General features: G+C 43.6%; 1 protein-coding gene across 1 annotated transcript in view; it reads left to right on the top strand.

Moving 5' to 3' along the window:
• The first annotated feature begins 3570 nt into the window (after positions 1-3570).
• Positions 3571-10010, top strand: part of LOC135506992 (FHF complex subunit HOOK-interacting protein 1A-like) — a 48502-nt gene continuing 42062 nt past the window's right edge. The window contains exon 1 of the mRNA XM_064926442.1: positions 3571-3831. The gene's annotated coding sequence lies outside the window, so the exon portion shown is untranslated. The remainder of the gene's footprint in view (positions 3832-10010) is intronic.

Below are 10010 nucleotides of genomic sequence, written 5' to 3'. Positions count from 1 at the left end.
CTCTGACCGTGTGTTGGACGATGATAGTTTGGTTTTGACATGTCTGCCTAAAGTCGACCTCCAGAGGACAAGTCTTCATCACACCTTTGATCATGAGTAAAAACATAAAGGCTGACTTTTATATCTATTGTGAAGCATAGACAACAAGCACAAACATTTAATGCTATCTCTATTACAGTATAGCATTGCATCTAGGAAATCAAATGGCTGAGGTAGTATTTTGAATCCCATTTTGGGTGTTGCACATCTATTAATTAATCCCCAAGTTTGATATTTGAGTATTGGCACACAGTCCAAGCACATTATATGTGCTCTACAGCACAGAGACAGAGAAATACCACGGAGACGGTCTGAAAGATTTATAGTCAAGTGAGCAATCTCTCAGGAGATGTACTTCAAATTATAAGCACTAGATGTCCCCATCTACCTTGTTTATTTCTACTAGCCAGCACCTGGCACAGTTCAAATCAAATGTCACGTTTCGTAAACAACAGGTGTATTAGACTAACAGGAAAATGCCTACTACAGCCCTTCCCAATAAAGCAGAGAGAAAGAAAATAGAGAAATAATAAAACGTAATGACGTTTGTTGTTTACAAAGTTATCGGGTAACCATAAAGTTCAGGATAGACAGTATTTTTATGTTTTAAAAAAAGTAGAAATTATACGTGTGCATATACTTTTCACAATACACAATGTGCAAATAAACATATTCTACCATGTCAATTCCTCATCCGCTATGAGAAGTCTACTTAGTCTGCCATGACCAAGAACCCATGTTTACCTCGTTTTTACAACAGAGACTAATAACACGGCGAATAGCTGCTCCAACTCGGCCCTGTAACGAGAATGACAGCTGGCACAGAGCTACTTAGAACAGGTGACACTGTTAACAGTCCTGTTCAGTCATGGTTGTTGATCTCCTAACAGGATTTGGGTGGACACAGTTGTCTATGTTTGTATGGGTTTACATTGCCATTCAATTATTATTGTTTAGGATGGAATAGCCTAGTCCTTTGATCATCTGGGCTAGGCAGGATAAAAAGAGGTGTTGAAAAACAAGGCTAAAATCCTTGTTTTGTATAGAAAACAATTGTGTGAAGGGCAATCATTTACAGTGCATTGACTTCTCACACTGCTCTCACATTCACAAACTAGTAATGGGTCGTTTGCGAAACGAGTCGGCTCTAAGAGCTCTTGAAGGTGAATGTTGAGAGCCGGCTCGCATATCAGAAGTCTATTTATAAAAAAATAAAGATATGAATAATTGGTGTCAACCAATGAACCAAAGATGCGTGAGGGAGGGTCGAGCCAACTCACTCACAGTCACACACTTAGCAGCTGAGGAGAGAGAGGAAGGACAGCTGGAAAATGATTTGGAAGCACAGTAGCATTTGGATGCATTTTAATAATGTAGACAACGTTAGAGCACAGTTTAGAATTTGCCAAAACAAAATCTCATATAAAGCCGACTCTATGCACAACCTACACCGACATATGCGAACTGTGCACCCAACAGTGAAGCTAGCTGTAGTGGAGCTTCGAGAAACTAGCGGGCCTGCTAGTGATAGTGGTGGAGCCAGCACCTCCACACGTGGAGATGTATCCACTCAGTCAAGTAGGCCTACTCCGCGACCCACAGCAACGCAGTCTTCTATGGACCAGTTTATGCCAAAGTCTATGTCTAGCAAAACAAGGCCAAATTGATATTGCATTGGCTAAAATGATTGCCACCGATTTCCAGCCATTTTCGATCGTGGAGGACAGAGGGTTTTAGAAATTATAGCAATAGTCTAAATCCAATGTACACAATTCCAAGCAGGAAAACCCTTTCAAAATCACTTATTCCACAACTGTACGAGAGCACACAGGCTTCAGTGCGGGAAAGTGTCCAAAAAGCTACTGCAGTTTGCCTTACCACTGACTGCAGGACATCAAGGGTAACCACTTCTTAAATGTTGGTTACATGTCACTTCATTGAAGGTTTTTCGATGTCTAGCTGTCTTCTGGACTGCTTTGAGTTCAGCGACAGACACACCTCAGAGAACTTGGCAGAGGAACTGTTGGGAGTGGCCAGAGAATGGCAAGTAAGTCGCTCTGGATAAGAGCGTCTGCTAAATGACTTAAATGTAAATGTAAATGTAAGTAGATGGAAAAGCGGTCTGTTGTGTTAGCGACAATGCAGCTAACATAACCAAAGCCATGAACATTTTAAAATGGACCCATCATCCATGTCTTGCCCACACAATCAACCTGATTGTAAGAGATGCTTTGAAGGTGATGAAGCCCACTGTGGACAAAGTGAAAGCAGCTGGAATACTTCCACAGGAGCACAGTAGGTTCTGAAAAACTAAAGTCTACACAAGGCCAGATTGGGATGCCTGAGCTGAGGCCTAAACAAGACTGCACTACAAGGTGGAATTAAACATTATATTTGTTGAAGCGGTTTCTTGAGTCAAAGGATGCCATCATCTCTACCCTGGCCATTGTCAATACACCTGTTGATGCTCTGACCTAAGAGGAATGGGAGGTGGTGCTGGAGGTGTGCAGAGTCCTGGAACCATTTGAGCAGGTCACTGTGGAGATCAGCAGCAGGGAGGGACAGCCCCAGCAGTCAGCTGGCTCAGGCACCAGGGCAATAGGAAGAATAGGGATCAGATGGAGCAGAAGCACCAGCAGCAGTGCCACAAACGTCTGCTGTTTAGACACTGTTTGACGAGAGAGCAACTGGTGATGCAGCACGAAGGAATCCCTCAGTAGATCCCATAATGGAGGTCCAATCCTATTTGGAGATCTGCAGATCCTCTGAGCTGGTGGAAGAACAAGGCTTTCTAAAGTCATGACAGGGAGACTCTGCATAGTTGCCACATCCGTTCCCTCTGAGAGGGTCTTCTTGAAAACGGGACAAATAATTACTGATAGAAGAAACCACATCAGCCCCTCAAGTGAGGCAGCTTGCATTTCTGAATACAAATATCTCATAAAAGCAAAATCTGGTGCTGCTGGTTATAACATGGCAATAAAGAAGAGAGAGAAAAGAGGGACCAGTTTAATGTTTTAAGTGGGATGCTGCAGTTTTGCACATTGTTATTTATTTTTCTTTGATATGGTGCAATATTATATTATTATGTTGTTCAGACTGTATTCGTTTTGAATTGTTACATTTATATGCACTTTGTTTATATACATTAAATTAAAATGTTTAATAGCATTATTTTTCATAACAAAACAATGCATTTTTAAATACATTGTGGTTAAGGTAGAGTATGATTTCATTTAATAATTTAATTCGAATTGTTTTAACACCATTCATAGTCAAACTATCGCAAACTGTTTGACTTGAAAAAAATACAAACCCTTTTTTTTTAAAGAGCCGTTTGGGAGCCGTGACCTGAGCCGAACGAGCCGGCTCACTGAAAAGAGCCGGCTCTTCTTGGTGAGCTGAGCCGAACGAGCCGGCTCACTGAAAAGAGTCGGAATGCCGATCACCATCACAAACTGCTGTGGGCACAAGAGGGAGGAGCCTAAAGCTTAGTGTGCTCGCGACGCTCACATATGTATACACTACGTACAGTAAGCAGACTGACTGGTTGGCGACCTTGTTAGCTAAGTAGCTTATCTCTTTACCTTTCCAATAGAAGGCGACATTAAACCAGGGAAATTGAACAACGTTCTGCTGGAGAATTAGTGATTTTCAAGAGGGTTATGCACTTTGGTGTTGGAAAGACGCTCAAAGGAAAGTAGGCTAAAAGGTTGATTTTGCTCCGTATCTTGAAGCTGTGTGGTGTTGTTTCACGAAGTCGGCTACTTCACTTCTGAGACTCAGCCTACGGTACGATATTTCAGTTGGTCTTCTTACACATAAGTAGACTACAACTAATGTATTGTTTGTAAATTACGGATTTTAGAAAGTAAATAACTTGGCAAGACATTGTTAATGTATTTTGCTGCTTGTCAATGCATAATTTGACACGTTTACATGTCGGTTGTTATCATGGGGTTGTCTTTTTCTAAACATGTATATCAGAGTGACTTGTCATCTGTCTTGGGCACATTTCTCAGAATAAGTTTAAAAGTATCTGTCTATACAGCTTGATTCTTGCAAATGCCTGGACACTATGTCACCTTTCATTCACCTTTATTGTGCCTCAAGTGACATTTTGCAAACGTGTATTGCTGATGTTATCCACATGTTGATGCTGTGCGGCCCAGACGAATGTGTTTAATCAGAGCCACGAATATAAAGTACATTTAGCATCTACTGTAACATAATTCATAATTATTTGTAGCCTTTCTGCTATTTGTTCTGCAGAGGTTAACATATATGTGACACACATACTCTTCTAACTTCAGCAAACTTGGGAAACAAAACATGGTAGAATGAAGGGTATTTTTGAAAGGAGTTTTGGACCGGACTGGTACTCTTATCATCTTTCTGTGATGAAGAGGTCAGGGTATTGGGTTACTACCTCATGGGATCACATTCAAACAGACACCCATCAATGTTTCATGGTTGGCCATATTTTATTTAGTCTGGTTGGGTGTGGACCGTTCTTTATATCTCAATGGTGTTGACTATACAGGTATTGTTTTACATCAAAGTTGTTATAGGAAAATCAGTGTTGATACAAATAGATTTGAACACAATTTGACTTGACGCAAAAACCCAACTCTGTATAATCAAACTCAGTCAAAACTGTTTGCTATATGCAGTGTATTTGAAGTGAACTTTTTTGAGAAATGTTGAATTATGCTTTGGTGATTTCAGACTGTCAGCACACTCACTGTGGGGGTTGGCAGTTGGCTCTAGAAAATGCACACAGAGGGCAAAGCTTTTTGAAGTCCTTTCATTTACTCCTGGTAACTCTCATTGGATGTTACAGACGGTGTTTAATTCCAGCACGCCGACGAAATTGATCTGATTTCCTACTCAGGTGTTGTTTCTGTATAATACACTGCTCAAAAAATACAGGGAACACTAAAATAACACATCCTAGATCTGAATGAATTAAATATTCTTATTAAATACTTTTTTCTTTACATAGTTGAATGTGCTGACAACAAAATCACATAAAAATGATCAATGGAAATAAAATGTATCAACCCATGAAGGTCTGGATTTGGAGTCACACTCAAAATTAAAGTGGAAAACTACACTACAGGCTGATCCAACTTTGATGTAATGTCCTTAAAACAAGTCAAAATGAGGCTCAGTAGTGTGTGTGGCCGCCACATGCCTGTATGACCTCCCTACAACGCCTGGGCATGCTCCTGATGAGGTGGCGGATGGTCTCCTGAGGGATCTCCTCCCAGACCTGGACTAAAGCACAGTCTGTGGTGCAACGTGGCGTTGGTGGATGGGGCAAGACGTGATGTCCCAGATGTGCTCAATTGGATTCAGGTCTGGGGAACAGGTGGGCCAGTCCATAGCATCAATGCCTTCCTCTTGCAGGAACTGCTGACACACTCCAGCCACATGAGGTCTTGCATTAGGAGGAACCCAGGGCCAACCGCACCAGCATATGGTCTCATTGGGGGTCTGAGGATCTCATCTCGGTACCTAATGGCAGTCAGGCTACCTCTGGCGAGCACATGGAGGGCTGTGCGGCCCCCCAAAGAAATGCCACCCCACACCATGACTGACCCACCACCAAACCGGTCATGCTGGAGGATGTTGCAGGCAGCAGAACGTTCTCAAAGGCGTCTCCAGACTCTGTCACGTCTGTCACATGTGCTCAGTGTGAACCTGCTTTCATCTGTGAAGAGCACAGGGCGCCAATGGCAAATTTGCCACTCTTGGTGTTCTCTGGCAAATGCCAAACGTCCTGCACGGTGTTGGGCTGTAAGCACAACCCCCACCTGTGGACGACGGGCCCTCATACCACCCTCATGGAGTCTGTTTCTGACCGTTTGAGCAGACACATGCACATTTGTGGCCTGCTGGAGGTCATTTTGCAGGGCTCTGGCAGTGCTCCTCCTGATCCTCCTTGCATAAAGGTGGAGGTAGCAGTCCTGCTGCTGGGTTGTTGCCCTCCTACGGCCTCCTCCACGTCTCCTGATGTACTGGCCTGTCTCCTGGTAGCGCCTCCATGCTCTGGACACTACGCTGACAGACACAGCAAACCTTCTTGCCACAGCTCGCATTGATGTGCCATCCTGGATGAGCTGCACTACCTAAGCCACTTGTGTGGGTTGTAGACTCCGTCTCATGCTACCACTAGAGTGAAAGCACCGCCAGCATTCGAAAGTGACCAAAACATCAGCCAGGAAGCATAGGAACTGAGAAGTGGTCTGTGGTCACCACCTGCAGAACCACTCCTTTATTGGGGGTGTCTTGCTAATTGCCTATAATTTCCACCTGTTGTCTATGCCATTTGCACAACAGCATGTGAAATGTATTGTCAATCAGTGTTGCTTCCTAAATGGACAGTTTGTTTTCACAGAAGTTTGATTGACTTGGAGTTACATTGTGTTGTTTAAGTGTTCCCTTTATTTTTTTTAGCAGTGTAGTAGGAAGAGTTGATACCAGGCTCAGTTGTCCTGATTAGTGTAAATATGAGGGTTGATGTCATGAAAGTACATTATGTGCTGAATAACTATGCTAATCTGAATTGTGGACTTGTTGTAATTGGGATTTTACAGTATGTACAGTAGTTTCTGTTTTGTGTACTTGTGTTTACATCTGCGTGCATTTTCAGTGTGGATTTCCAGGCCAATGACATTGGCAGTCTGTTCCTACCCACAACCTAAAGAGAGAATGTAGTGAGCCCCTCTTGACCAGTGGAGGCTGGTGGGTGGAGCTATAGGAGAGGCTCATTGTAATGGCTGGAATGGAATAAATGGAACGCTATCAAACATATGGAAACCATGTTTGACTCTGTTCCAATTATTCCATTCCAGCCATTACAATGAGTCCTATAGCTCCTCACACCAGCCTCCCTAGCACTTGACACACACCTCGCCTTCATATGGCCTTTCCAGAATTCTAGTTTACCCTCATACTGACCTAGTAGTAAACAGCTTTAAGATGCTCTGCCTTGTGATCTTTAACCACACAGACTAGTGAGGTCATATCCCACAAGCCTCATCGCTTCAACTGAGGCACCTTGCATTGAGAAAGGGCTGTGATATATAGGGCCTATACCTAACGTAAACAAATAATTCATAGCACTATGTCAACATAGCAGGGGACTGAGACTTTATATAGCAAGATATTGGCTTTGTAACACGTGAATGCACTGGAAAAGTAAGGAGTTTTTCTGCTAAGTAACCACATGTGTGTGATCAGGTCAAGTGAGGAGGCAATGTGAAGGGTTGTCCCTTTTTAAGCAATGGAGCATTACACAGGCCGGCTGGTTTAGTTTCACATAGTGGAATGTCTGGTTTGACCACTTCAGTCTACAGTGAGACCTGTAGGGCTAACCCAAGCTATTCATGTAAGAGCAGAGTGTAGTCTGGATTCTACGGTTAACTTGTTTTACAAGGCGTACGCGTGTGCCTAAGTTGAAAAATGTAGGCGCACACAAAGAAATTTAGGAGCACAATTAAAATTATTTGCGATATTAAAGCCAGAATCTTACATTTTTCTCTGCTCACTCGTGCTCCTAAATAACAATTCCAGGTCGCACAGCAAAACATTTAGGCGCATATGCGAGTAAAATGCTCTCACTGTAGAGCCCTGGTAGTGGTGAGATTAGTGATTTATCATCGCAGGTTAGTTCATCTGGGAATGGCATGAGATCACAGTACACATATACATGCACACATACAGAACAAAGTTATACCCTATGGATTATATGGTTGAAGAGAAGATACTTAAGTCAATGGGAGTTGGATAGGACAGAGGACAGAGTATCATGTAACACAGTTTACCCAGGGCACTGAGATATGAATATAATCATGTACTCATCAACTTCCATTGGCTATTTCTAACATATGGTGCAACACTTCATAAGCTATGTGTGTGTCAGTGAACAGTTGGTGTTCTCTCTACGTCATGGATGGTTGTCAATCAGAAGGCACAAGCAGCTGAGAGTGCCGCTAACTAGTGGTCCATGAGCTTGAGGTCCTTCCGATTATCTTGACAGGCTGTTGTTAACGTTGCAGAATGTGCTGCTTTTTCAACAAGCACAGAGGGCATGCTCGGTTAAGTTTGTTTTGAAAAACATCTCTCTCTGACTAGGCCAGGGAACAAAGTGACCAACCATGCAGGGCAGCATGAGGTAGCATAAACCCAGGCCACTGTGTGACTGGAACAGGGAAGAACAGGTGTCTGGGACAGCCACCATGCCAACAGCGGTGGCCGTGACGACTCACCGGCCCACCGACCGACCGGTCTCCCTTTCTCCCAGTTTCTCACACTGGCCATGGCCTCAGTCCGGCTCAGGCTCAGCATTGTCCCGTTTTTGGGATTACACCCCCCCCCTTACCTCCATGTCTACCCTCCCAGCCCCCTCTGATGACCTCAGTGAGGGGTCAGTGAGAACAAAGGGGCCGTGTAGAGAGGGCCACTTGCTGGAGTTGTTAACATAGTCTTAACCTAATCCGCTGAGGATGACTGAATGTCGCCCATACCTCTGAACCTTAACACAACTGTTATGTAACTTTTTAGACTGAATGTCTACACTAAGTACCTCTTATCTACTGTTGATTGAACTGAAAGTCTCCACTAAGTAAAGGGAAAGGGGAATACCTAGTAAGTTTCACAACTGAATGCATTCAACCAAAATGTGTCTTCCGCATTTAACCCAACCCCTCTGAATCAGAGAGGTGCGGGGGGCAGCCTTAATCTACACCCACGTCATCGGCGCCCAGGGAGCAGTTGTTGTTGGGGGTTAACTGCTTTGCTTAAGGGCAGAACGGCAGATTTTTCCACCTTGATGACTCAGGGATTCGAACCAGCGATCTTTCGGTTAAGTACCTCTTATTGTCTACTGTTGATTACCACTTATTGAGAAGATTGAAGAAGCTGTCAAGCTTCTTAGTGTCTTTGTCTCGTATTTGACATGGCATGTTCCTTTTTAAATGTAGAATTTTTATTTATTTATTACCTTCTCACGTAACTACAGTCACGTTAACTGAGACAGTCTACCTGTTGAATTTGCTTGTCTTTGACTAAGCTGAGACACCGTAGCTTGTTTTTGTCTCCGGATACATCACAAATTGCAAGACCTCCAACAACCTAAAATGACCTCCAATGACCTAAAGCATACTCACCGCCAGTGGATGTTGCTGAGGGGAGAACAGCTCATAATAATGTCTGGAATGGAGTGATTGCAATGGTATCAAGCCCATGAAAACCATGTTTTTGATACCATTCCATTTACTCCATTCCAGCCATTATTATGAGCTGTTCTCCCCTCAGTAGCCTCCACTGCTCTCCATCTATAGAACAGCATGGTGTCTAGTGGGGAGACTGACTGGAGAGGGAAGATTCATATCTTAACACTATGGCAGTTAAAAAAACAGGCGCAACAGCAGTAGTGTGTGCCTGTTGAGTCCAAACCAATGGAGCCTATTATCTCCTCTGATCTGGTTAATGACATGATGAGAGCGTGGCGAGGCCTAGTGCTTTTCATCCCTTCTGAGAAGGGCCCTACCAACATCACAGCCATGCTATGCTATTCATCCCTTCTGAGAATGGCTCTACCAACATCACAGCCATGCTATGCTATTCATCCCTTCTGAGAAGGGCTCTACCAACATCACAGCCATGCTATGCTATTCATCCCTTCTGAGAAGGGCTCTACCAACATCACAGCCATGCTATTCATTCCTTCTGAGAAGGGCTCTACCAACATCACAGCCATGCTATGCTATTCATCCCTTCTGAGAAGGGCTCTACCAACATCACAGCCATGCTATTCATCCCTTCTGAGAAGGGCTCTACCAACATCACAGCCATGCTATCCATCCCTTCTGAGAAGGGCTCTACCAACATCACAACATCACAGCCACCAACATCACAGCCATTCATCCCTTCTGAGAAGGGCTCTACCAACATCACAGCCA

Source organism: Oncorhynchus masou, chromosome 20 (assembly GCF_036934945.1).
Source record: "Oncorhynchus masou masou isolate Uvic2021 chromosome 20, UVic_Omas_1.1, whole genome shotgun sequence".
Classification (NCBI taxonomy): domain Eukaryota; kingdom Metazoa; phylum Chordata; class Actinopteri; order Salmoniformes; family Salmonidae; genus Oncorhynchus; species Oncorhynchus masou.
The sequence above is the reverse complement of the archived record's forward strand: the minus strand, read 5'-3'. Positions and strand labels throughout refer to the sequence as shown.